Genomic DNA, 6,485 nt, shown 5'->3' with positions numbered 1-6,485 from the left:
CTTGTTATTAAAAGGCAAGGTGGCATGATTGTAAATAAGGAGAACTCTCCTTATACCTTGGCCTATAAATAGAAGCCTTAGGCTTTTAGTTAGGAACTTTTGCCATTTTGATCTTTGGAGCTTAGAGGTTAGAGAGAGAAGCTAGAGAGAGAAAGTAAGAGAGAGAAAGGCAAAAGGTGATTCACGGTTCTTGTATCTTTTCAGATCTATCAAAGAATCACGTTAATAGTACGTCTCGTGTGTTTCGGTTTTGCTCGTACACGGATTCCGCACGTCGTACGAGTTCATACGCAATCGTTTCGGAGTCAAACCGGTCCTAACAGCTGTCATTGTCACACTTTCCATTTTTGGAAAGCTCTGACCGAACCAGCCTTCTTCTTCACCTTTCTCAGATTTCTCTCAACTCCGGTAAGTTTTCACTCTAATTCTTGTACGATTTTGATCATTGCATGATTCTACAACTTTCTATCTTTCAAAACTCGATTTCTAACCGTGAAATCACCAAGATCTAAGTGTTCTTGGGTGATGTCATCATGGTGTTCTTGAAGAACACCAAACTTTGGCCTCATTCAACCATGAATAGCTTAGATCTGACCGATTTCCACATAAATAAACTAAGATTCTTACAAGTCTTAACATTTGTATGAATAATTTCCAACTTTCTTCAACCTTTACACTCAAAACCTTCAAACCGGTAGAAACGGAGCTTGAACCGGCTAACTAATCATTCTAACAGTTAAGAGGTTCAAGATTCGGATTCTATATACTAGGTTCACCGACAATGGGTTAAACTCTAAACCGACGTTCCGAACCGTTCACCGGCCGGACTTGGGTGATTCCTGTCCGAGTCGAAGAAACGAGTAGGAACGGAGGATATCATAGTTCAACTCGTTATCAAAACTACCTCGATATGACGACAAGTAATTAAACAGCCAAGAGTTAGACGAAAGGCCGACCAGGTCAGACTTGCTGGCCGAACGGCTAGGCTGTTCGAACAGCCCAGCCGATCGGACATGCCAGCCGATCGACCGGGCCAGCCGATCGGCTAGCACATGGCCCCACACTTTTCGAATTTTATGAAGTATGCTATTCACGAGGTGATGTTCGATCGAATACGCTACTCGATTGGTAAACATTACTCTTCGGATCATGAGATACTATGCTTCAACACGTAATCGTTTTTATAACTCGTTCGTAGTATGGAATGTCAGCCGATCGAACAGTCCGTTCGATCGAGCGACATCCTGTTGAGCATCACTTTAAGGTTCCCAGCCGATCGATTAAGCCGGCCGATCGAACGGACCGTCCGATCGATCGACCTGAAAGGTAAGGACATTTTTGTGTTCTCATATACTACAACGAAAACTTCAAAAGTTCAAATCCTCAAACACAAACACACCAGAGGAAGAAACAATCCACTCGAATGGCCCAGCCGATCGAGCCTACCGGACGATCGAACAGGACTGTCCAAACGGACATACCAGCCGACCGAACAGCTCGTTCGATCGAACCTGCCGTTCGATCGACCAGCCCATTCGATCCATTCACACTTGTCTTATTTTCCACGTTACTCATTGTTGTGCTATCGAACTATTCAGGCTAACCCTACTCTCAGCGCTCCCTTCAATCCATAATCAATCACTGTGAGTATACTCGATCCCTTTTTGCTTTTAGCACTTTTGGGTGTTACATACGTTGTTTATATCAAAACACAAACGATCACACTACTCAAACTATTTGAATGCTAACCAATATGCATGTATTACGTGACTTAATGAATGCTTGTTGATTGTGTTTACACGTGCAATTGCTGTTTACCTGCCTTAACGACGTAGTACTATAGTTTGGACTCAGCACCCGTTCACACGGGGATTGTTAAGGACAATTACTTGCATGGATTACGGTGGTAATCATGTATTGCGAACCGTCTCGGACGGTCAACCCGCAGTCATTGGTATCGATAGGTCCATGTCGATAATTAACATGCTTCGTTTTCCTCTGTGTACGTGCTGGTTATGCGTAAACTATTCGAACTCTATATGCTATTATCAAACTTGTATGCTCACCTTTACATTTTATGTATTGACTTTATTTTAACGTATGTGACAGGTAATTAGGATGCTTATTTGCTAGGAAAGCGAGGCTAGAATAAGTTTCTAGAAGCCCCCAACAAATAGTTGTCTGCCAAAAACAAGCATCTGAGACATAGTTGTCTGTAGATCTTGTCCTCTGGCATTACAGCCAGAAAGTCAACAGAATAGGGGTCTAGAAGCAGAAAAACAATTGCTGTAATAATATTTGAATCTGAGTTGTCGGAACGGAATTTCTTGTTTGGATGATTATCTGTAATGACATGTTTGTTTAGTCGGGATACGGTATGGGACGTATCTTTAACTGGATTATATAAATAGTTGTTATGGAATCTTCTGAACAATCTGTTTCGCTCAGTGTCGTGCCCCGATGATTCCGCCATCGGTTGGGGTGTGACAGATTGGTATCAGAGCCATAACTGTAGGGAATTCGGTTAGACACGACCTAGTCCGGGTCGCTGTCTTAGAGACCTAGACTATAGTTAGGCACCAACAGACCCAATTTATGCGCCTTGTTCTGCAATCCTTCACTATTACTGCACTCAAATTTTTAATTAAAGTCAAGCGATTCAGTCAGGAATAGGTGTGAAAACCGCAAACTCCCGACTAAATTGACTGGCTTATGGGGATTTTACTCCTTCATCTCGACATTTTCGCCAATAAACAAGGAGAACTATACCAAATCAGGTGTGAAACCCCCATTTTGACGAAATTTCTCATTGAATTTTCTTAAAACAAGGAAGAGATTGCTAAGCCAAGGGGTGAAACTCTAACCTTGGCAGTTTGTTCTGGACCTTATTTATCTCACCAAGGCCTCGACGGACTCCAACGACCTGAACTCACAAGTATGACCTAGGGAACGCGTGTGGAATGCCCAAGAATCGAGGCAGAAACACGACCTCTAGTGTCGAAAATGATGACAAGTCTACTGTGAATAGTTGAGTTGCCTTGGGTAGTCGATGTCTAGTAGCCTCAGACAATCTATCTCTCGATTTTATGTGTTTCGATTTTGAGAACCGCAACCGTGTACTCTGATGACTCGTCGATTTTTATGTATTTATGTGTGCTTTCTCTGCTTTTGAGTTTATATTTGGGGTGTTAATCGATTTTGCTATCATTTCAATCAACACACACGACTCGCATTTGCTGTTCTATCTCAATTCGACATCCAGTTGTCGCAACTCTAGACGATATCATACGACTAAGTTAGGTTAATACGATGCTATTCGACATGCTATTCGAACGACACGCGAGCTTTGAAGGATAGGTTTCTGTTTTCTGACTGCTTCTGTGATTAAATGCCTGGGTACTTATGTGCTTCTGTGTTTTGTGCTCTACGTGCTTATGTGCTTTTGTGACCTATGTGCTCTATGTGCTTCTGTGCTCCATGATTAGGCATATCTGTGAATCTGTGCTTATATGTTACGCGATTTGACGTGATTCTAAGCTTTAGATAGTAGTAGATGTGTGAGGTGAGATTCGATTACGTTGTGTTGAGTCCTGTGACGATGTCTATTGCAGACCATGTCGTCGTCTGGATCACGTCACCGTCTGACTCGCCAAGAAAAGAGAGACAGACGCCTCGCTGCTATCATCTCCAAGCAAGTGGCGAAAGCCATGAGTGAGGTGTATGAAAATGCCAGCAAAACGTCTGAAGAATCCCGAGCTGAACCCTAAGGATTCAAGCAAGACTGCTTTTAGCTTCAATCAGTTTAAAGCATGCGGACCGAAGGAGTTCACCGGTGAGGATGGCCCTACTGCCATGTTTCATTGGTTCGACTCGGTCGAAGTCACCCTGCGACAAAGCGGATGTCCCGAAAATCTCCGCACTCTCAATGCTACTGGCGTCTTCCAGTCCCGTGCTCTAGACTGGTGGACTGCTGAACGAAACAAGCGTGGGAATGATGCAGCTTACGAGCTGACATGGGAGGAACTGAAGGCAATTATGATCGATGAATTTTGCCCTCCTCATGAACGCCAAAAGCTGGAGGATGAATTTTGGGTTATCAAGCAGAAGGACGGAGACAACGCTGCTCTCACTGCTCGTTTCAAGCAGCTCAGTATCATATGTCCCGATCAGGTCAAGACTCCAGAAATGACCATCAAGAAGTATATCCGAGCTCTGCCAGACTGTGTAGCAGATTTTGTTCACGCCTCCAAGCCAGCAACGATCGAGGAAACCTACCTGCTAGCCGCTGAGATTAACGACAAGCGGGTAAAGGCCGGTTTCTGGGATAAGCAACTCAAGTCTCTGCACCAAGCTACAACAGCATCCACCGACAACACCACTGCTCAACCCTCCAAGACATCAAGAAGGAAAAAGAAGCACAACAACAGCTCCAACAACAAGAGCTGTGCTGCCGCAACCTCTGCTGCTCCTCGACAAGCTGTACCAGCTCAATAGCAGCAACAACACCGCTCAGCTCCAGTGATCAATGCACCGCCAGCAAAGCGTGCATACACAAGCCCTCACCCACTCTGCCCAACGTGTTCGTATCATCACCCGGTGGGTCTAGCCTGTCGTTTTTGCGCTCACTGCAACCTTTACGGTCATTTCACTGCAAACTGTCGTTATGGTCCCCGTCAAGCCCCAGTTCAAGCTACTGTAAACCAAGCTCTACTTCCCGCCCCTCAAGGCCAACAAGCAGCTCAAGCCCCTGCAGCCAATGCTCGAGTCTGCTTTGCATGTGGTGACCCTAACCACTTTGCAAACATGTGTCCGAACAGGGTGGTTAAGCAAGAGCCCCAGCAGCAACAACCACAATAGCAGCCTCAGCAACAGCAGCAAGCAGCCCATGCCCGAACCTTCAACATCAATGCCCGTCAGGCTCAGACAGATAACAACGTGGTTAATGGTACGTTCCTTGTGATGGTATTTATGCATCATGTTTGTTTGATACTGGAGCCGATAACTGCTTTGTGTCATTTGAATTCGGGAAACTCCTTAGTCGTAAATGCTCTTATCTGTCCTCGTCATTCGAAGTCGAAGTCGCTACGGGAAGAACCATTTCCGTTGACTCAGTACTCCGTGATTGTACTCTCGAACTCAACAATCACATTTTCCCAATCGACCTTATTCCAATGCAACTCGGAAGCTTTGATGTCATAATAGGCATGGACTTTCTTCGTGAAAACCATGCTGAAGTTGTGTGCTTTGAAAAGATGATTCGATTCTCGCTCGCGAATTGTGATCTATTGTGTGTGTACGGTGAAACTGCGTCGAAAGGTCTCAAGCTCATGTCTTGTATTCAAGCCAGCAAGTATCTCCGCAAGGAATACCGTGCCTTCTTGGCCAACATTGTAGTATCGGAGAAGGAAAAGAAAAAGAAAGTTGAAGTCAAAGACGTTCCAGTGGTTTGTGAATTTCCTCAGGTGTTCCCTGACGATCTTCCCGGACTACCACCAAGTCGTTATATCGACTTCCGCATCGACCTCATTCCTGGAGCTAACCCCGTTGCTAAAGCCCATTACCGACTCGCACCATCCGAAATGAGGGAACTCTCGAACCAACTCCAGGAATTACTCGAAAAAGGCTTTATTCGCCCAAGCACCTCTCCTTGGGGCGCGCCAGTCCTTTTCGTCAAAAAGAAGGATGGATCGTTCCGGATGTGCATCGATTATCGGGAATTGAATAAGCTAATCATCAAGAACCAATACCCCTTGCCCCGAATCGACGATTTGTTTGATCAGCTACAAGGTGCAGCATACTTCTCTAAGATCGATCTGCGTTCAGGATATCATCAGCTACGAATTCAAGAGGAAGACATTCCTAAAACCGCTTTTCGAACCCGTTATGGCCATTACGAATTTGTTGTTATGCCCTTTGGTCTAACCAACGCACCCGCGGTTTTTATGGATCTGATGAATCGCGTGTGTAAGCCTTATCTTGACCGTTTCGTCATCGTGTTCATCGACGATGTCTTGATTTATTCCAAAACGAAAGCCGAACACGCGCAACATCTACGTTTGGTTCTCGAGTTACTTCAGGGGAATCAACTCTATGCCAAGTTCTCCAAGTGCGAATTCTGGTTAGAGGAGGTTCAGTTTCTGGGTCACATCGTGAATAGTCAGGGTATCCATGTCGATCCTGCGAAGATTGAAGCTGTCAAAAGCTGGATTACACCTAAGAACCCGTCAGAAGTTCGTTCTTTTCTCAGACTAGCGGGCTATTATCGACGATTCATTGAAGGATTATCCAAGATCGCTGTGCCACTTACCGCTCTTATTCATAAGGACAAGCCTTTTGTGTGGGGAAACGCACAAGAGACTGCCTTTCAAACCCTCAAGCATATGTTGTGCAACGCTCCGATTCTTACGCTGCCCGACGGAAGCAACAACTTCATTGTCTACTGTGATGCTTCTAACCTTGGTCTCGGCTGTGTTCTCATGCAGCGA

Source organism: Helianthus annuus, chromosome 13, assembly GCF_002127325.2.
Source record: "Helianthus annuus cultivar XRQ/B chromosome 13, HanXRQr2.0-SUNRISE, whole genome shotgun sequence".
Lineage (NCBI taxonomy): Eukaryota > Viridiplantae > Streptophyta > Magnoliopsida > Asterales > Asteraceae > Helianthus > Helianthus annuus.
Note: the sequence above shows the minus strand (reverse complement) of the source record.